A 23,177-nucleotide genomic window follows, 5' to 3' on the forward strand; every position below is an offset into this window, starting at 1 on the left:
AGCAACCTAGCTTTTTCTATCAAGTGCCTCAAAAATTCTTCCAGTCTCAACCCTTTACCCAGTCCCAAAGTCACTTCCATATTTCGAGGTATTTAGTACAGCAACATCCCACTTCCTGGTTCCAAAATCTGGCTTTGTTTGGCAGGTCTGCTCTAATAGACTTTTTAGCTTAAACAGCAGGATTTTTTCTCAGTTTTAGAGGCTAGAAGTCCAAATCAAGGTGTTGGTAGAACGACACTTTCCCTGAAACCTGTAGCATTCTGGAGGTGGCTTGCCACATTCCCCTGACCATATGTCTCCTACTCCTGCCATTCTGTCCAAGTCTCCTCAGCTTATAAGGACTCCAGTAGTATTGAATAAAGGCCAACCCTGATTCACTTTGGCCTCCTCTTAATTAATAACATCCTCAAAGATCCTGTTTACACATGGGTTCACATCTGTGGGACAGGATCTTAGAGCTTAGCATGTCTTTGTGGGGGACATGATTTAATACGTGTATGTAGGTATAATGAAAGTTATGTTAAAAAGTTGCCTTTCTTTTAGAATAGTAAGGAAAATCTATTTTTAAATGACCCTAGAGTAAAAACACTTTGAATCTGAAGCAACTTTTAGAAGAACTGTTCACAGATTCTGAGGCATGAAACATCCTTGAGGGCATTCAGGACATCGCTCTGTCTTCAGACAGAGATATCCTTAAGCCAATGCAGATGAGAGCCTGGCCATTTCTTTTATAGAATCAATTTAGTGAAAGTGTCTAAAAACCATTTGTTGATAGAAAGAAAACCTCTTGAATATAAATTGACTCCTGCCTGCAAGTGGCTTTGTGATGACAAGCAAGAGAACTTTTCAAAAACACCAAATTTCAGAAACACTTTTTTGTTTCAGCAAGTCAATTGCCTTGCATGCCCGTGGCTTCCAGATGGGGGTTCATAGTCAAAATATCTAGAGGCTCAATTAGTACTTACTATGCAACATAGTACCTATTAAAAGTCTGGAGGTGAGTCTTAATATTTTATTCCATTAGCTGTGTAGACCCAAAAGTGGATTTAGGGCAGATGTTTGATGTTGTGGTATGTTTGGGTTGCTGAATACCATTGTGAGTTTCTCTGTCTCTTCAATATTTTAATAGTGATTAAAAAAAAAAAAACTTCTTATGATTGTTGTTTTAGGTAATAATTCATTGAAAGGAAAACAAAAATTGACATGTTTCCATAGCACATCATATCCTCTGCTTTTGAAGAAATAATTAGGAAACAATGTTCAAACAACTGTGAAGCTTCAGAACACTCCATGTGTGTCCTGAAAAAAAATGTAAGAAACACTGATTTCCCACCAAAGGTTAATCAATACTGGCTGTTTAGTTCCTTGCTGAATTTTTAGTTCCTAGATGAGTACTTGGCAAAGAGTTTCTCAATAAATTGACTAAAACAAGACTTACCATAAATGTCTGTAGTCCATTTTGTCTTTTTTTTTTATTCTTCAAAATCAGACCTCAAGGTAAGATTTGGGCTAAGTATCCTATTTGGGAGCTCATCTCAGAAAGCATAGTCAAGGAGTAGGAAAGAGTAGAGGAGAGGGAGAAAACTCATAATGGCTAAGTTAGTGAGTGGTTTATCATTGTGGACAATGGCAGCTCAGAAGAGTTGAGCCCTTCCTAGAGACTGTGTGGAGAGCACCTCACAATTATACCACTGCAGGGCAAGGAAGTTGGAGTATTTATTCACCAACTCGCTTCCCTTATTGACTGAGAGTAACTCCTAGAGACGTTAAATCCCCAGCAATCTGGCTGCGCTCCATCTAGGCAATCATGTGACCATGAAATAAAAAAGTTCTGAAGAGTCTTAGACAGAGAGAACCAGGTGCAAGCCCTCAACTTCAACTGTCCCCCAAAGATTCAGGTGACCTAGGTCCTAGGTGGGCTGCTACAATCATACCTTGAAAGAACCCCAACAATTTTGGTTTCCTAAGTGACAGTCAAAATGTGAGAAAATTTTAAAAATTGGCTTGATGTTTATACTTATTACATAGTTTTAATTAAAAAGGTCACAGGTACTTCTCAACCGATAATGAAAGAGGATATATAAAAGTTCATAGGTGGCAATTCTGAAATTTTATATTTTTTCCATACACTTGGCCTGGTTATTTCACTGAGCAAATAGGTTATTTTTCAGTTGTTCCTGGTTGATTACTGAATAAGTGAATTGTACTACACTCTTATTTTGTCCTTAAAATAAATGAAATACCTAATTGAGACAAATGGATGGTGATCTCCTTGATTAATCATTATACTGAAGATGATAATTACTGTTTCTGCTTGTCTTGTAAAAGAGCAGATCTAAATTGCCAAATGGGTAACCTTTTCTCTGAGGTCACAGATACCTGACACAGATATCTCTCAAAAATTTCAAGCCAGATACACAAAGAAACCTCATGGTAGGCCTTGGAGCTGGGCAATTTATGGACTGTTGTGACTAGAATAAGAAAAATAATATGCAGGCTGAGATTTTATGGGCATATGAACACAAGTAATCACAAAGAAGCTGATCTGCAGAGATGGGGATGGAGCTGATATCCAAAGAAATGCAGCAATAATAGGGAATATGATGCTCCTAAGGGTTAAAAAAGGCAGGTGGGTGTACAATGGGAGAGAATAGCTGACTGTTGGTCATCCTATACTTTGTTGCCCTGAAATTTCTCTTGATATCTTTTTAAATCCCCTAAATTTAGACTGTTTTGAGTTGATTTCTGTTAGTGGCATACAGAGAGACCAGGATCAAATAACAAATAATTAGTATTGTGAGAAATTGGAATAAAGTAGGAAGTCAATAAGCTCATAGGCATTATTGCTTTGTGTTAAAGACTGTAGTTCATATTCCATGGACTCAGTATCTTAGCTCCATGAATTTATTATTAGTTCAGTGAGTTTTTGTCAAGTTTTCTTAAATGTTCTGCGTTTTAGTATTTCATATGTGAAATATGCATGATAACAGCAGATTATATAACCACGTAACATACTTATATAATGACCAAACATATATTACAAATTCCATGAAAGAAAAGTATGACTACAACAGAAGATACAATATGAAATAAAATATAAACACAAATGACATATAGAAGTTAACTAAAAATGTCAAATTAAGTTGAAACCCTTGCACAGTTATAATTTATTGCATGCTATTTGCCATGAAGCTTATTAAACATTTTACTTATGTCATCTAATTTAATTCTAATAATAATCCAATAAAATAATTATTAAAATTGCCATTTTTTAGATTCATCTATCTACTCCCCTTTTCAACAATTATTTATCAAATGCCCCAGGTACAGACCCTGGGTATATTGAGGAACATTCACAAGTATTGAAAAGTAACCTTTTCAATGTCTTACAGCTTATAAACCCAAGTGCTGGATTAAAATACAGGTTTATCAGACTCCAGAACTTACTTTCTTTCAACTATGCGACCACTATTTCTCTTTATATAAAACAAACAGTCCTCCCCTATGCTCATAGATTTTCATCTCTCTCCTGAGCCACAGCCTTTTATAACCTAATATTGGAAGTGACAGGTCATCATTGTACCATCCTGGTACAGTGTGGCAGGAGGATGTGGATACCAGGAGGTGGGGTTCATTGTGGGCCATTTTGGTATCTAGTTACCAAACCATTGTTCATTATGAATTCTGGACTCTTCTCTACAAAATTGTTCTTATTGTCTCTTGACCTAATAAAGAAAATATTGTAGACTGTGTATATAGTATTTTGCATTCTCACCCTTATTTTTGAGGTCCAATTATTTGTTAATTCATTAAATATCTATTTGTCGAATAACTGCTTTGTGTGACCACTGAGCCAATTACTGGGTAAAACAAGGTCCCTGCTCTTGTGAAGCTTACATACTAATTAGGAAACATTGAAATAAAGCAAGCCAATGTAATTCCTGATGGCAATTAGTCCTTTGAAGAAAAAAAGTAGAGATTGTGAGGAGCTACTACTTTTGAGTGGTTGGCTAAGGAAGAGCTTGCTAAAAAGGAAGCATTAAGCTGAGATTTAAATGCCAAAATGAACCCAGCCATGCATAGATCTAGGGAGAAGTTTTTGAACAAAAGGAATAATAAGACCAAAGTTTCCACAAGGGGTGGAAACTTGGCATATTCTGAGAAGCAGAAAAATAAAATGACCAATGTGTCTGGACATTTCTGAGTAGCAGGTAAAAAATATAAGATAAGGTTGGAAGGACCATGTCATATAGAGCCTTAAATAACTTGGCAATCTATTTAGAGTAATTTTTATTTGAGTGTATTAGAATTATATCAAGTATTGAGTGCCTACTGTATACCAGTACTGTGTATCTCACTGGCAATCCAGAGATAAGACCATATACTTATTTTATAGAGACAATTATACAAATAAATGATTGCAGTAAAGTAGGGTCATGTTATGAATTTGTGAATACATGAATGCATGAACAAGGATCATTAAGTTTGTCTTGGTTTGCCAGGCTGCTATGGCAAATACCAAACAATGGATTGGTTTAACAACAGGAATTTTTTGGCTCATGGTTTGTAAGTCTAGATGTTCAAAATCAAGGCATCAGCAAGGCTATGATTCTCCAAATCTGTAGCATTTTGGTGCTGGCTTGTCACAAACTTGAAGTTCCTTGGTTTGCACTGCTGCTTCCTGTCACATGGCTCTCCTTATGTCTCTTCTGGTTTCAGCTACCTTCTGGCTTCCCCCATTGGCCTTCTGTCACTCCTGGCTTCCAGTTTCTCTCTTTATAAGGCCTCTAATAGTATGAGATCAGTGCCCACCCTGATTCCATTGGCCCCGCCTGAAATAAAAATAGCATCTTCAAAAGATCTTATTTATCAATAAATTCAAACCCACAGGATAAAAATTTAAAACATTTAATTCATTTAGGGTATTTGATTCAACCTACCACAATGTAAATTATACAATGCAAGCAGTTCACCTTTTATTCAACCTATTAATCTGTATTTATTGAACACCTGTCTATAGGGAACAGATGCATAAAAGGAAGCTGAGTGGTCTGGTAGAATGAGTCTTAGTTTGAAAGTTCCAATTTAAGTGTTGACACAAATGAATCTAAACCCTGTGACTTAGAACAATTACATTTATCTGAAACTCCTGTCTGCTGGCATTCTTTCTCCCTTAAAACCATTCTCTGGGCACATCAGTGTCCACGTTCCTGTGTATCCCAGTGAACAGACTTTCCATGATCACCTCTGGCTCCAACTTCTGCCTCTGCTGAAGTCATGTTATCTACTCTGGGTCTTACATCTTCTTTGTCCTGGCTTTAATCCAAGCATGGAATTCTTTATAACACACTTGATAAAATTAAAACACCTTCCCATAATCTTTGTTTTATTGAAGTTTGGAGAAGGAAAGGTATATTGACCGAGCCAGAGCAGAAGTCATTTAAAATAGAATAGACTTTTTCTTAGATTCCCTCTTAATTCTGTATGTTGATTTTGTCTCATTTCTGTTCTCCTCTCCCCACAGTCCCTGGCCTTTACTAATGCAGACCAGTTTAGCTGTCTTGAAGATGTTTTTTTCTTGAGACTCTATGTCCTCTGGTCCATTTTCCCCAACCAGACTCCCAAATGTCTGCTATCAATACATCATCCATGTGACTGTTGAAATATTCATTATCACCTTACTATTTATTTTTTCCAAATCAAATCACTTTGATTTGTAGTAACTAGGTTTGAAATGACATATATATTACCACTGTACCTAGAAAACTGGTGTCATTCATCACATGGAAGAAAACTGTAAAACATACATAATTATTAAAATATAAATATATATTTTCCTATCACCTAACTACATTATCTATACATCCAATTTTACCTGTGCCACACTTTGATAATCTTTCCCCTTTATACCTCACAAAGCACTGTAAGTATTAAAAGAGCTGAGGAGGGAAAGTGCTTTGGAAAAGAATAGGATTTTATTTAAAATAGTGTTCCCTTCTTTTAGTACCCTTCTCCCCAAATGACAATGCATGGAAAGGTTCTTAAGACAGAAACGAATTCCCCACAGGGCTGAATTGGAGAAAGCAGCAAAGAAAATGCAGATTGCAACTGTGACTCCAAAGACCTTGCTTAGAATTACAATTTGATGGAAAAAACAATAGTATTTAGCAATAACCCTGGAGTCATTCTCCCTAATTCCAGTTGTTTAAATTCTTGCAAATTGAAGTCAGTAGGATACAAACTCTGGTAAACTCAGAGTTTATGTCTGTGGGAGGTCTTTGGAAAAAATGCTCTCATTTCATATTCATTATATAGACAGGAGTACTAGCACATTTGGCCAAGGGCTCTGCCCCATTAATTCTACCTTTTATATTCTGCATCGGTTGCAGTTTTGAAATCTGACTTCCCTATTACACCATCACAATAAATACAAGGACTTAACTTAATATGGGGTCTGAGAGAAAGACTGTTTGTTGTCAATGTAATGGTTTGTGTTAACTTACCACATATTCCAAGGGTCCTAGAACCTCACTCAATGGAAATCACTCTCTTTTAATCTAATTAGAGTAACACAAGTAGAACAAGATGAAGCCATGGGTGCGATTGTTCCTGAAAGGACTCAGGTCCGTCTAATTTGTCACCAAAACTACTATTTCCAGCCTCCTTCTGGCCAATCTCCCTCAGGCCTCTGGGACCAATGGTCAGCACTACCTTTATTTGCTACCATGAGGGGAGGGCAGACAGGGACTCACTTCCTGAAGAGATGGGACACTCATGGTTGGATAAGAAGAAACTCCACTTTGTCTCCTTTTCTCCCTTGTCTCCCCTTCTCACGTTTTCTCTCCCCCCAGGGAGTGGACAGAGTGATATGCTGAACTAAAAATGTTTCTGGAGTTAGAATTGAGTATGAGTCCTACCTCCCAGCTGTGTGGTCTTGAGCCTCCTGCTTTACCTTTCTGAGCATTAGCATGTTAATTTTTCTGAGCATTAGCATGTTATTTATAAAAAAGGAATTATCGTAACCTGTATCTCAAGGCCATTGTGAAAATGAAATGTGATGATGTTTATAAAGTTCCCAGAAATTGAAAGGGTCTAAGTAGTAAGAGTTCTCTTTACCCTGTGCTGGGACGCTCCTTTTACTGCATCCATCCATAGTTCTTAGTTATTCCCTCCAAATGTTTAACCAAAATCTAATAAAAAAAACACTGTTCTTTAGATTAACTACTTTGGTTTCCAAAGTCCACATTTTCCCTCATGCTGTAGTGCATCCTTTTTTCACCAAAGGATTTGGGTTGTTCTAGATACCATGCCCTGCTCTGCCCCAAAATTACACTTGAGCAAATATTTGTATTATTCATTAATCCCAAAATTCCAGAAGGATTTCTAAGAAATCTCTTTAGAAATTGTTGATTCATGAAGGTGTTAGCAGTGTCCTTCCCCCAGAACAAAAGACGGGAAACTGAATGGTTGCCAAAAGGCAAAGTCCAAGACTATGAAGAAGCAGGACCGCCTGGGGTTTTCTGGCTATGCAAACAAAGCCAAACAGGTTTATTGGTCTCCAGCTGTGCTGTGCTGCTTTCTGGGCAGAGAGATTCAATGACCCTGGATCTAACAACTCCTGTCAAGTTGGTGAAATTTTCTGTATAATAAAGTGCAATGTGATGTGGCAGTGCTTGAGATAAAATTCACATACTTTTGACTTTAGGACATGTTTTTCTTTACTTCGTTCACTGAACAGTTGAGCTGGCCACTGAGGAGGAGGAATAAGAAGTCACAGACTCAGTCTTCAAGGAAATATGTCTACCTACGTCAATAGACAATGAGATGAGAGTTGGAAAATTTTAATTTAAAAATTCTCAACATTCTGATCTTGGTATGCAGTCATATCATCAATAATATAACTAAGGCCCCTAATATCATTTATTTTGTACTTAACATCTTCTAAGTACCTTAAAGACGTTACATCTTTACATCATTTCTCTGAAGCAGGTACTATTGTTTGCTTCATATTTTTCCACTGGTAAAATTCAGTTTTATTATATTTTGTTATTTTTTATTATACAGCAGTTCTAGGTTTACAGAAAAAAATCAAGCAGAAAGTACAGAGTTCCAATATACACCTCCTCACTCCTGCAGTTTTCCCTATTACTAACGATTCACGTTAGTGTGGGAATTTTGTTATAATTGATGAAACAATATTATCATAATTGTGCTATTACCTTTAGCCCACTATTTACATTAAGGTTCAATTTTTGTGTTGTAAACTTTCATGTTTTTTGTTTGTGTTTGTGGGTAACATATACAACCTAAGAGTCCCTTTCCTTTTCAATTTTCAAATATACAGTTCAGTGGTATTGATTAAATAACCAGAGTTGTGCCTCCATAATCACCATCTGATGCCAAAATTTTTCCATCACCCAAAAGAAACTCTTTACCAGTTAAACGTTAACTCCCATCCCCCTCCTCCACCCAGCTCCCAGGAATATGCATATTCTTCTTATTTCATATAAATGAGCTCTTACGGTACTTTTCCTTTTGTGTTTGTCTTCTTTCATGCAATATGTTGTCTTTGAAGTTCATCCATGCTTTAGCAAGATGCATTAGAATTTGTTTCTTTTTGGCAGAATAATGTTCCATTATGTTTATCCATTTTTCAGTTGATGGACACTTGGGTAGCTGCCACCTTCTGGCAATTGTGAGTAATTCCACCATGAACATGGGTGTACAAATAACTGTTTGAGTCCCTGCTTTCAGATGGGCATATACCAAGAAGTGGGATTGATAGGTCAATTGTTAATTCTGTACTTAACTTTGTAAAGAATTGTCGAACTATTTTCCAAAGCAGCTGCACTTTTTACATTCCTACCAACAATGTATGCACGTTAATATTTCTCCAGATTCTCTCCAACAGTTTTTATTTTCTGGTTTTTTGTTTGTTTGTTTTTAATAGTAGCCATACTAGTGCGTGAGATGGTATCTCCTGGTGGTTTGGATTTGGGTTTCTCTAATGGCTTTTCATATATTTATTGGCCATTTATCTATCTTCTTTGGAGAAATGTCTATTCAAGTCTTTCTCCAGTTTTGAATTGGGTTGTCTTTTGTTAAGTTGTGGGATCTCTTTATGTATTCTGATAATTTAATAATGGCATTAAGCCATTATTATGTATCTGGTTTCCAAATATTTTCTCTCATTCCATAGATTGTCTTTTTACTTTCTTGATACAGTCCTTTGATGTACAAAATTTTTAATTTTGATGAAGTCCCTTTTATCTATTTTTCCTTTTGTTACTCATGCTTTCAGTGTAAAGTCTGAAAAAAACACTGCTTAACACAAAGGCCTAAAGATATTTCCCTATGTTTTGTTCTAGGTGTTTTTTTGTTTTAGTTTTTATATTCAGGTCTTTGATCCATTTGGGGTAATTTTGTGTGTGGTGTGAGATAGGGGTCCACATTCATTTTTTCACATATGATAGGGATCCACATTTAATTCTTTTGTATATGGTCCAAGATGGACTGATCAGAGGTATGAGGGTTTATTATCTTAACTGTCAATTCAAATCTATCGGTCTGTATGTTGGCCCTTGTCCTAGTTACTCACTGTTTTGATTAGTGTTGCTATGTAATAATGTAATAATAATAATAATACACTAAAATAAATTAATAAAATAATAAAATAATGTAATCAGGAAGTGTGAGTTTTACAGTTCTTTTTCAAGATGATTTGTGCTATTCAGGGCCACTTACTCTTCCATATGAATGTGATGATTGGCTTTTCCATTTCTGCAAAAAAAACTGTTGTAAGTTTGATTGTAATTGCCTTGCATCTTTAAAACACTTTGGGTAAAACTGGCATCTTGACAATATGTAGTCTTCAAGGACATAAATGAGGAATGTTCTATTTATTTGGGTCTTCTTTAATTTCTTTCAGCAATGTGTTGTAGATTTCCATGTACAAGTTCTTCACTTACGTGTTAAAGATTATTCTAGATATTTGATTCTTATAGTTGCAATTGTCATGGATTTTTTTCTTAATTTCCTTTTTGGATTATTCATTACTAATGTATAGAAACACCGCTGATTTTTGTTTGTTGATCTTGAAGTACACCACTTTGCTGAATTTATTTGGTCTAGCCATTTTGTTGTGAATTTTCCAGGATTTTCTTTACATAATGTAACAGTTTAATATTATTGATAAATTCCAAAAAGAAATGCTGGATTATGCTTGTAATCTGATCTGTACCTTGGCATGACTGAGTTATGATTAGAGTGTTGAGTTCCTACCCCTTGGTGAGTGGGGACTCACAGATAAAAGGCATGGCAGGCGGAGGACTTGGCCCAGTGGTTAGGGTGTTCGTCTACCACATGGGAGCTCTGCGGTTCAAACTCCGGGTCTCCTTGACCTTTGTGGAGCTGGCCTGCACACAGTGCTGATGTGGGCAAGGAGTGCTGTGCCACGCGGTGGCGTCCCCCGCGTAGGGGAGTCCCACGCACAACGAGTGCACCCCATAAGGAAAGCCGCCCAACACGAAAGAAAATTTAGCCTACCCAGGAATGGTGCTGCACACACGGAGAGCTGACATAACAAGGTGATGCAACAAAAAGAAACACAGATTCCTGTGCTGCTGACAACAACAGAAGCGGACAAAAGAAGACGCAGCAAACAGACACAGAGAACAGACAACTGGGGTGGGGGGATGGGGAGAGAAATAAATCTTTTTTAAAAAAAGGCATGGCAAAGAACAGAGTTGAGGGTTTTCTGATGTTGGAGTTTTGATGTTGGAGTTTGATGCTGAAGACTTAAGCTGGAGCCCTGGGAAGTCAGCCCACAGAGAAAAGAGAAGACTATACCAGGAAGGAAGTAACGTTGAACCCAGAGATAAGCAAGTCCCAAGAACTAGGAACCCAGGAAACCTGAACCATCACAGACGTTGGCAGCCATCTTGCTCCAAAAAGACTTTGGTGAGGGAAGTAACTTATGTTTTATGGCTTGGTATCTGTAAGTTCCTACCCCAAAGAAATATGCTTTATAAAAACCAACCAATTTCTGGTATTTTGCATTAGCACCCCTTTGGCTGACTAATACATGTAACATCATGTCTTGTGCAAACAGAGAGAATTTTAATTCTTCCTTTTCTATTTAGGTGCCATGGTGTCTTGAAGCCTGTGTTTTCCCCAGAAAAACATGTTCTTAAATCTAATTTATTCCTTTAAACACATTATAAGAAGAACTTTTGATGAGTTAAGGTATGTCTCACTTCATTCAGGATGGGTCTTATTATTACTGGAGGCCTTTATAAGAGAATGCAGTTCAAACAGAGAGAGAGAAAGCCATGGAAGCAGGAAGCTGAAATCAATGAAACATGTAAGAGAAGGGAGAGACCAACAGACACTGTCATGGGCCTTGGCATGTGGCAGAGGAGCCAAGGATCCCTGGCAGCCAGTCTTCAAAAAAAAAATCACCTTCATTTGGACATTTTCTCAGTCTCAAAACTGTAAGTTAATAAATTCCCATTGTTCAAGCTCAACCATATCATGGTATTTGCTTTAAGAAACCTGAGAAACTAAAACAGATTTCTTCTGTCTCTTTTTCTTACCTTATTGCTCTCACTAGAATTTCCACTACAAAGTTGAATGATAGTGGTGATAGTATGCATTCTTGTCTTGGACCTGATCTTAGGAAAGCTTCCAATCTTTCACCTTTGAGTGTGTTGTTAGCAGTTGATTTTTCATATATATGCTTTATCATGTGAAGGATGTTTTTTGATTCATTTTTTGTTCTGTTTTGTTTTAATCAGAAAGGAGTACTGAATTTATTTATTTATTTATAAAATTGTGAGATTACAAAATAGTCATGCATGATGTGCAGAAATCCCATACATCATCCAGCCTCCAGCACCGTACATTGTTGTGGAACATGTTACCGATTATGAAAGAACATGATTGGTCTATTACCACTAACTATAGTTTTCCATAGCATACACTTGGTATATTTTTTCCATATACCCCCTATTATTAACACTATAAATTAGTATTGTCCATTTGTTATAGTTCATGAGAGGACAGTCTGGTATTTCTACTGTTAACCACAGTCCACCTTCCTCCATGTAAGGACATATCACTGTGTTATACAGTCCTATACCTTGTACATTCTACCCAAAATGTAAACTCAGTGGCTCTCACTTTCATCACAGAGCTGTGCAATCATTACCCCAGTAAACTTTGGAAAATTTTCTTTAAAACAAAAGAAAAAAATCCAATACCCCCCTGTTACTGACCCTTAGTATTTATATAGTATCTTCTTTGACATTGATGCAAGAATAGTACAATATTGCTGCTAACTATAGTCCATAAGGTGTATTAATTGTATTTGTCCATGCATCACTATATACTTACCACCTTGTAGCAGTGAACTACATATGTTCGTTCATAGAAGAACATTCTTGTATTTGTATTATTAACCACAATCCTCATCCACATCTAGGTTCATTATTTTATTCAGTCCCTAGATTATTCTCTAGCTTTCTTTCAATTGACCTTTACATCCTGGGGTACTAAATTTTGTCAAATACCTTTTTTGCATCAATTGAGTTGATCTTGTAGTTTTCAGTCCTTAGTTCTATTAATGTGATATATTACTATTACATTAATTGATTTTCTTAGTTAAACCACCCTTGCACAACTGGGATAAATCCCACTAGATCATGGTGTATACATTTTTAAATTTCCTGTTGGAATCAGTTTGCTAGTAGTTTGTTAGGGATTTTTGCACCTATATTCCTGAGGTATATTGGTCTGTAATTTTCTTCTCATATGGTATCTTTTCTTTTTTTTTTTAAAAGATTTATTTATTTATTTATTTATTTAATTTCCCCCCCTCCCCTGGTTGTCTGTTCTTGGTGTCTATTTGCTGCGTATTGTTTCTTTGTCCGCTTCTGTTGTCAGCAGCACGGGAAGTGTGGGCGGCGCCATTCCTGGGCAGGCTGCACTTTCTTTTCACGCTGGGCGGCTTTCCTCACGGGCGCACTCCTTGCGCGTGGGGCTCCCGCACGCGGGGGACACCCTTGTGTGGCATGGCACTCCTTGCGCGCATCAGCACTGCCCATGGCCAGCTCCACACGGGTCAAGGAGGCCCGGGGTTTGAACCGCGGACCTCCCATGTGGTGGACGGACGCCCTAACCACTGGGCCAAAGTCCGTTTCCCGTCATATGATATCTTTATCTAACTTTGGTATTAGGGTGATGGTGGCTTCATAGAATGGATTGTGAAGTATTGCCTCTTTTTCATTTTTAGACATGTTTGATGGCATATTTGGTGTCAATTCTTCTATGAGGGTTTGATAAAATTTGCAAGTGAAGCCAATTAGTCCTGTGTTTTTATTTATTGGGAAGTTTTCTTTATTGATTTGTTTTACTGATTCAATTGCTTTACTTGTTATTGGCATGTTAAGATTTTCTTTTTCTTCCTGAGTAAGTAATGGTGTGCTTCTAGGAATTTGTCTATTTCATTTAGGTTATCTAAATTGTCAGTAACCAATTTTTTATTGTACCTCTTATAGTCTATTTTATTTCCTTTTTAAAAGACATTTTCTCATATTTCTTTTTTAAATATATTTTTATTGAAGTATATCATTCATACATGAACATGCATAAACTATAAATGTAGAATAAAGATTGTGAACTTATAAAATAAATATACATAACAACATACAGGGGTCTCATCTTCACCCCTTTACCAACACTTTGCATTGCTATGAAACATTTGTTACAAACTGTGCAAGAGCACTGTCAATATATTGCTACTAACTATAGTCCCTATCTTACATTTGATGTATTTTTTCCTCAACCCATCCTATTTTATAAGAATATATTTTTATTACAGAAGTTGTGAACTTGTAAACAATCATACACAATGTAGAATTCTCATACAACACCCCTTCAACAACACACCACACTGTAGTGGAACATTTGTTATAGATTTTGAGATAATATCATCAGACTGTTACCACCAGCCTTGGTCCATAGCATACATTTGGCACACATTTTCTATACACCTCCATTATCAACACAGTTCATCTTTGGCATTGATGCAAGAATTATACAGTATTGCTGTTAACCACAGTCTATAGGTCACACCAATTGTTTTCCCATGCTTCTCCCCATTCCCACCACACTACAACAGAGAGGTATATCTGCTCTAGCTCACAGAAGGACACACTTGCATTTGTATCCTCAACCACAATTCTCATCGACCTCTGGGTTCACTGTGTTATTCAGTCCCTATATTATTCTTTAGCTTTCTTTCAGTTGATATTTAATTCCCCAGACTGCCCTTTCAGCCACAGTCCCATTTATAATCCAGTTGCTACACACTGTAACTCTATCCATTTCCACACTTTTACAGTCAACTTAGTTAAAACTTCTACATACATTAAGCATCAGTAGTTATTCTCAACCCTTCTTTTATCTCTTAATAACCTATACTCTAGGTTCTAATTCCATGTGTTTATTCTTTGTATTTAGTTCATATTAATGAGACCATGAAATATTTGTACTTTTGTGTCTGGCTTATTTTTCTTAGTATAATGTCTTCAAGATTCATCCATGTTATCATAGGTGTCCAAATTTAATTTCTTCTTACTGCAGCATAATATTCCATAGTATGTGTATATCACACTTGTTTATCCATTCATTGGTTGATGAACTCTTGAGCTGTTTCCATCTTTTGGCAATTGTGAATAACCTCTATGAACATCAATGTACAGATATCTGTTTGTGTCATAGTTTTTAGTTCTTCTTGATATAGTCCTAGTAGAGGAATTGTTGGATCATATGGGAGTTCTATATTTAGCTTCCTGAGGAACCACCAAACTGTCTTCCACAGGGGCTGCACAATTTTACTATCCCACCCAGTAGTTCCTGTTTCTCCATATCCTCTCTAGCACTTATTGTTGTCTCTCTTTTTTTTTAAATAATGGTCATTCTATGTGGTGTTAGATGATATCTCATCGTTGTTTTGATTTGCATTTCCCTAATAGCTAGTGATATGGAACATTTTTTCATGTGCTTTTTGCCATTTGTACTTCCTCTTTGGAAAAATATATGTTTAAATCTTTTGCCCATTTTTAATTTGGATTGCTTGCTCTTTTATTGTTGAGTTGTATGATCTCTTTATATAGAATGGAAATCAAGCCCTTATCGATACGTGGTTTCCGAATATTTTTTCTCATTGAGTGGGCTGCCTTTTCACCTTCCTGATGAAGTCCTCTGAGTCACTGAAGTGTTTAAGTTTGATGAGGGTGCATTTATCCATGTTTTCTTTTGTTGATTGTGTTTTCAGTGTAAGGTTTAAGAATCTGCCATCTACCACCAGTTCTGAAGATGTTTCCCTGCATTTTCTTTTAGGAGCTTTATGGTACTTGCTTCTATATTTAGGTCTTTGATCCATTTTTAGTTAATTTTGTGTAAGGTGTGACATAGGGGTCTTACTCTAAGGATATCCAGTTCTCCCAGCACCGTTTGTTAAATAGTCTGTTCTATCTCAGCTGTGTGGGCCTGAGAGGCTTGTCAAAAATCACTTGACCATAGATGTGAGGGCCTATGTCTGAACCATCAGTTTGGTTCCATTATTCTATGTGTCTATCTTTATGCCAATACCATGCTGTTTTTACCACTGTAGCTAGGTAATATGATTTAAAGTCTGGAAGTGAGAGTCCTCCAACTTTACTTTACTTTTTTGAGATATTTCTGGCTATTCGGATCCTCTTACCCTTCCAGATGAATTTGATAATTGTGTTTTCCATTTGTTTAAAAAAATGCTGGTGGAACATTTATTGGGATTGCATTGAATCTGTATATCAATTTGGGTAGAATTGACATCTTAATGATATTTAGTCATCCAGTCCATGAGCATGGAATGTTCTTCCAATCATTTAGGTCCTTTTATATTTCTTTTAGCAATGCATTATAGTTTTCTGAACATCATTGATTAAGTTTATTCGTAAATATTTGATTGTTTTAGTTGCTATTGTAAATGGAATTTTTTCCTGACTTCCTCTGCATTACTACTATATAGAAACACTACTGATTTTTGCATGTTGATCTTGTGTCCTGACACTCTACTGAAATTGTTTATTAGCTCTAGCAGCTTTGTTGTAGATTTTTTGGGACTTTCTAGATATAAGATCATATCAGCTGTGAATTGCAAAATTTTTACTTCTTCCTTTCTGATTTGAATGCCTTTTATTTCTTTTGCTTGCCTCCTTACTCTAGCTAGTAAGCTCTGGTTAGAGTGCTTATTAATCTAGCGCTATACTGAACAATAGTGGTAACAATGGGCATCCTTGTCTTGTCTCTGATGTCAACAAGAAAGCTTTTAGTCTTTCACCATTGAGTACAATGTTAGTTACGCGTTTTTCATATATGGCCTTTATCATGTTGAGAAAGTTTCCTTCAAATCCTATATTTTTATCAAGAAAGGATGCTGCATTTTATCAAATGCCTTTTCTGTGTCAATTGATAAAATCATGTGATTTTTCTTCTTTGATTTATTAAAGTCATGGATTATGCTGATTGATTTTCTGGTGTTGAACCATTCTTTGATGCCTGGTATAAAACCCACTTGATCGTGATGAATAATTATTTTAATGTGTTGTTGGATTTGACTTGAGGATTTTTGGATCTGTATTCATAGAGAAATTAGTCTATAATTTTCTTTTTTCATGATATCTTTACCTGATTTTGGTATTAGGGTGATACTGGCTTCATAGAATGAATTTGGTAGCATTCCTTCTTGTTCAAATATTTTGGAAGAGCTTGAGTAAGATTCATATTAAATCTTTGGATGCTTGGTAGAACTCACCTGTGAAACCATCTGGTCCTGGGCTTTTCAATTTGGAGAGCTGTTTGATGACTGTTTCAATCTCTTTATTTACAATTGGTTTGTTGAGATTTTCTATTTCTTCTAGGGTCAGTATAGGTTTTTTGTATATTCCTAGGAATTTTTCCATTTCATCAACATTGTCTAGTTTTTTGGCATAAAGTTGTTCATAGTATCCTTTCATTATCTCTCTTATTTCTGTGGGGTTAGTAGTAATATTCCCATTTTCTTCTTCTTCTTTTTTCCCTTATTTGTATCTTCTCTCTTTTTTTCAGTCTCGCTAAGGGTTGGTCAATTTTGTTAATCTTCTCAAAGAACCAACTTTTGTTTTTGTTAACTCTATTTTTTTATTTTATTGTTCTCAAATTCATTTATTCTGCTCTGGTCTTTGTTATTGGATTCCTTCTGCTTGCTTTGGGATTAGTTTGCTGTTCTTTTTCTACTTCCTTCAGCTGTATAGATAGGTCATTGATTTTAGCTCTTTCTTCTTTTTTAATGTAAGCATTGAGGGCTATAAATTTTCTTCTCAACACTGCCTTAACTGTATCCCATATGTTCTGATATGTTGTATTCTCATTGTCATTTTTCTCAAGATAGTTATTGATTTCTCTTGAAATTTCTTATTTGACTCACTGATTATTTTGGAGTGTGTTGTTTAATCTCCATATATATGTGAATTTTCTGCCACTTGTTGATTTCCAACTTTATTCTGCTACTTTTTGAATTCTAACTTTATTCCATTATGATCAGAGAAAGTGCTTTGTATAATTTCGATTTCGTTGAATTTATTGAGATCTGTTTTATGACCCAATCTATCCTGGAGAAAGATCCATGAGCACTTGAAAAGAATGTATATCTTGCTGTTTGGGGGTGCAATGTTCTGTATATGCCTATTATGTTTAGTCTATTTATCATATTATTCAAGCTCTGTGCTTCTTTATTGATCCTCTGCCCAGATGTTCTATCCAATGCTGAGAGTGGTGTATTGAAGTCTTCAACTTATTATTGTAGAGATGTCTATTTCTCCCTTCAGTTTTACCAGTGTTTGCCTCTTGTATCTTGGGACATACTGGTTAGTTGCATATACATTTATGATTGTTATTTCTTCCTGAAGAATCATCCCGTTTATTAATATGTAATGCCCTTTCCTGTCTCTAATAAATTTTGCTTTTAAAGTCTATATCATCTGATAAAAGCATAGCTACCCAGCTTTTTCTGTTTGTTTGTTTATGCATGTGTGGCATATTTTTTTCCAACCTTTCACTTTCAATCTATTGGTATCCTTGGTTCTAAGGTGAGTCTCTTGCAGAGAGCTTATAGAGGGCTCAAATCTTCTTATGAAACCCACCAGTCTGTGTCTTTTGGTTGGGGAGTTTAACCCAATAACATTCAATGTTATTACTGTAAAGGCAGTTCTCATTTCATCCATTTTGATCTTTGTGTTTTATCTGTCATTTTATTTTTGGCACTTTTAGTTAGTTATTGTTACTGATACAGTCATCATTTCTAGACTCTCTTCCAAGCCTCTCCTGCCCTTTCTTTTCAGATGTTAACATTCCCTTTTGTATTTCCTGCAAAGCTGGTCTTTTTGTTATAAACTCTCTTAGTTTCTGTTTATCTGTGAATTTTCTAATCTTGCCCTCATTATTGAAAGATAAACTTGCCAGACATAAAATTCTCGACTGGTATTTTTTCTTCTTTTGCGGTATCTTAATGGTATTGTACCACTGCCTTCTTGTCTCCATGGTTTCTGATAAGAAATTGCCAATTAATCATATTGGCTATCCTTTATATGTTATACTTTTCTCTTGCTGCTCTCAGAAGTCTCTCTGTCTTTGGCATTTGACGTTCTGATTAATATGTGTCTCATAGTTGGTCTATTCAGATTTATTTGGATGGGAGTATGTTGTACTTCTTGGACACGGATATACATGTCCTCTAATAGGGTTGGGAAATTTTTCACCATTATTTCTTCAAATATTATTTCTGCCCCTTTTCCTTTCTCTTTCTTCTCCTTCTGGGACACCCATGACATGTATGTTTGCACATCTCTTGTTGTCATTTAGCTCCCTGAGACCCTGTTCAATTTTTTCCATTCTTTTCTTCATCTGTTCTTTTGTATGTTAGAGGGCATGTCTTTGAGCTCATTGATCCTTTCCTCTGCTTCCTCAAATCTCTCAAATCTTTTGTTATATGCCTTCAGTGTATTTTAAATTTCATTTATTGCACCTTTCATTCCCATAAGGTCTGCTATTTTTCTATGTATGCTTTCAAATTCTTCTTTGTGCTCCCCCAGTGTCTTTTTAATATCCTTAATTTCTTCGGCCATCTCATTGAGTTTATTAGGGAGATTTGTTTGAAATCTACGATTAGTTGTGTCAACTCCTTTATGTCATCTGCAGACTTATCTTGTTCCTTTACCTTAGCCATATCTTCCTGTTTCTTGGTACAGATTATAATTTTTATTGGTGTTTTTGCATCTGGCTTGCTAGACGTATTTATTCTGAGTGCAGTTTCTTCTTTTAGTTTAGGGCTTTCTTGTCTTTTCTCCCTTGCTTGTTGTGTAGTAGGAGTCAAGGATGTAGTTGGTTTGGTAAGCTATGGAGGCTGAAGCTGCCCATGTTGCCTTAGGAATTGACGAAGCTTTTCCCATCTTCTCCTCTGTCAGCAGTAGGGACAGAGCTGTACTGTGTATAATAATCCAAGTTGGGCAGGACAAGACTATCTGTAGTTGCCCAGAGAGACTGATGAAGCTTCATATCCCTTCCTCCCCTACTTTGGACAGGGATGGAGCTATAGTTGTGGGCAGTAATCTATGCTGTTGGCCCAAATGACCACAGTTGCCCAGGTAAACTGAAATAGCACCAGATCCCCTCCCTGTTGTGGGTGAGAATGGACCCTCTGGAGTACCCACCAATCTAATCTGTGTGGGCTGGATATGTCTGAGTTGCCCTGAAAGACTGGGAATACTGCCCTTCTGACCTTAAGCAGGTGGAATGGAATGACCAATGTCCAACAGTTCAGTCCCTGTAGCCTGAAAGTACCTACCATTGCCTGGAAAGGCTGAGGAAGCACCACCCACTCCTATCCTATTGGGTGATGGGGGTGGTTCTATGGGCACCCAACAGTTCAGTCCCTTTAGGCCAAGAATACCAACTATTGCCCAGATAGGCTGAGGAATCAACAGCCCCCTCCTGTCCTATTAGAGCTTGGGGTTGCATCCATAGGCACCCAACAGTTCCTGTAGGTCAGATGTACCTGCCATTGTCCAGAGAGGTTGTATATTCCCCAGACCCCTTCTATCCTATTGAGGGTAGGAGTGGGTCCCCATAGGTACCTAGCAGTCCAGTTCATGCAGGCCAGAAGTGTCTGCCATTGCCTGGAAAGACTGTGGAAACACCAGTTCCCTCCTTTCCTATTGGGGAGTGAGGGTGGATGCACAAGTACCCAACAGTCCAGGCTATGTGGGCCAAAGCACCTACAGTTACCCAGAAAGGCTGGGTAAATATAGTCCATCTTTTGTCCTATTGGGAATGGGTGTGTCTGTACAGGCCAAAAGTGCCTGATGTTGCCCTGTGAGGCTAAGGAAACACCAACACCCTCCTATCCTATGGGGGGAAAGAGGTGGAGATGGACTCAAAGGCACTCAAAAAACCAGTTCATGTGACCTGAAAACTCCTGCCAATGCCCAGAGAGGCTGAAGATACCCAGAACCACTTCTATCCTACTGGGGTACAGGCATGCAGCCCCAGGTGACTGACTGTTCAGTTTCTGCCAGCAGAGAGCACTTGCTGTTGCCTGGAGAGCCTGCTGTAGGCCCTGCCAACTTCCTCTCTTCTGGAGGTGGGGCTGGAGCCTAGGCTAGGGCTACAGTCCAATCTTGGGGGAAAGAAGAAAGTCCCTAACTTCACTGGATTTTCAGTCAGCCAAGCTTCCCCTCATGCCAGGGGCAGAGTCAAAATGGTGGCTACTGGACTCTTTCCAGCTTGGACTGGTTCAAACCCTAGCTGTTCCTAGGATTATACTTTAGCCAGATAAGTTCACTAAGCAGTTGTAGAGGTTGATGGACAACTGTCTCTTCCTCCACTGTTTATGGGAAATGGAGCTTCTAACTCCAGCCATGGGATAGCTCCTGAGGCAGCTTATGCCATTAGAGTAGAATGGGCACTGACCTCTGCAGCATAGTCTGCAGTTTCCCTGAGAGGTGGTGCAGGTCACCCCAACTTCCTCCCTGCCAGAGGTGGGGCTGGGGTTTTGGCTAAACCTGCAATCCTATCTGGTTGGAAAGATGCTGGTCCTTACCAGCACAGTAATTTTCAACCAACACTGTATTTTCAATCAGCTTGGCTTCCCATCATGCCAGGTGTGGAGTCAAAATGGCAGTTACTGGCCTCCTTCTGACCTGGACAGGCTCCAAATTTGAGTGTTCCTAGGATTATACTTTAGTCCACTGAATTTACTAATCAGTAGCTGAAGTCAGTGCCACACCACATCTTCTTCCCCATTTTTTGAGAAATGCAGGTTCCAATTCCAGCCATGGAATAGCTCCTGAGGCGGCTTAAACTATGGGCATAGACCTCCGCAGCATGGAATGCTCTACTCACGAATCTTCTCTGCAGATGGGTATCTCCTTCTTCCATACTTTCAAGGTTGTTGCAGGATACTCTTCTGGTCTCCTGGGACCCCCAAACAGGTGCTTTAGATAGCTCTGGGTGATTATTAACTGCCCTGTAGGAGGAGCTGATTCCAGGAGCTCCTTAGTCTGCTGCCATCTTGACTTCTCCCTGCTATTCTTTTTCCTTTTCTATAGTATATTTGTATTTGTAGTTTCTAAAAAACAGACTTATATATGAAATATCATCCATATTTGTGTTATTTTTTAAGATTTATTTATTTATTTCTCCCCCCCTCCCTCCATTGTCTGCTCTCTGTGTCCATTTGCTGTGTGTTCTTCCATGTCCTCTTGTCTTCTCATTAGGCAGCTCCAAGAACTGATCCTGGAACATTCCAGAGTGGGAGAGAGGTGATCATTCTCTTGTACCACCTCAACTCCCTGGTCTGCTGTGTCCCCTATTATCTCTCCTCTGTATCTCTTTTTGTTGTGTCATCTTGCTGTGTCAGCTCTCTGAATGGGCCAGAACTCCTGCATGGGGCAGCACTCTGAATGGGCCAGCTTGTCACATGGACCAGCTTCCCTCACCAGGAGGCCCTGGGTATTGAACCCTGGACCTCCTATATGGTAGACAGGAACCCAATTGCTTGATCCACATTTGCTTCCCCATATTCATGTTTTATATGAGGTTTTACTATCTTATATAGTCCCATGTTATAGTTTTTAGCTTTCCTTTTAGTAATATACATAACCTTAGACTTTCCCTTTCAATCATTATCATACCATACAATAGCACTGCTAGTTATGAACACCATTATGTGCTTTAACCATTTCTATTCATTTCCAAAGATTTACAAATATCCTTTTAACCAATTCTGCATATATTAACTCTGAATTTTCCATTCTCTATCCTCCTTCTATTTTCTGTGACCTAGATTCTAATTATTAACTCCAAAAATTTATACAATATATTTAGTTCATAATAGCACAATTATACAGTATTTGTCCTTTTGTGTCTGGCTTGCTTCACTCAACCTAATGTCATCCAGGTTCATCCATGTTGTCATATGCTTCACAACTTCATTTCTTTTTACTGCTAATTAATATTCCATCATGTGTATATACCACAATTTGTTTACCCATTCATCAGTGGGTAAACACCTGGCTTGTTTCCAGCTCTTGGCAGTCATGAATATTGCTGCTGTGAACATCAGCAGATATTTGTTCATGTCTCTTCTCTCAGTTCTTCTGGGTATATACCTAATAATGGTAATGTAGGGTCACGTGGCAAATCTATACTCAACTTCCTTAGGAACTGCGGAACAGTCCTCCACATTGGCTGTCCCATTCTACATTCCCACCAAGAGTGATTAAACATTCTTATCTCTCCATATCTATTCCAACATCTACAGTTTTCTTACTTTTTAATATCAGCCAGACTACTAGGTGTGAAAAGATATTTCGTTGTAGTCTTGATCTACATGTCCCTAATCACGAGTGATGTTGAATATTTTATCATTTGCATTTGTTTTTTTACCATTTATATTTCTTCTTTGGACAATGGTATTCTCAAGTTATTGCCCATTTTCTAATTGGGTAGTTTGTCTTTTTGTTGTTGAGTTTTAAGATCTCTTTGTATATCATGGATATTAAACACATAACAGATATTTGATTGCCGAATATTTTATC

The 23,177-nt window shown here is 37.4% G+C and overlaps 1 protein-coding gene across 4 annotated transcripts in view; it reads left to right on the forward strand.

The window, feature by feature from the left end:
* CNTN6 (contactin 6) overlaps positions 1-23,177 on the forward strand; it is a 365,092-nt gene that overhangs the window by 192,854 nt on the left and 149,061 nt on the right. The gene's annotated exons all lie outside the window — the stretch shown is intronic.

This window comes from Dasypus novemcinctus, chromosome 26, assembly GCF_030445035.2.
Source record: "Dasypus novemcinctus isolate mDasNov1 chromosome 26, mDasNov1.1.hap2, whole genome shotgun sequence".
NCBI lineage: Eukaryota > Metazoa > Chordata > Mammalia > Cingulata > Dasypodidae > Dasypus > Dasypus novemcinctus.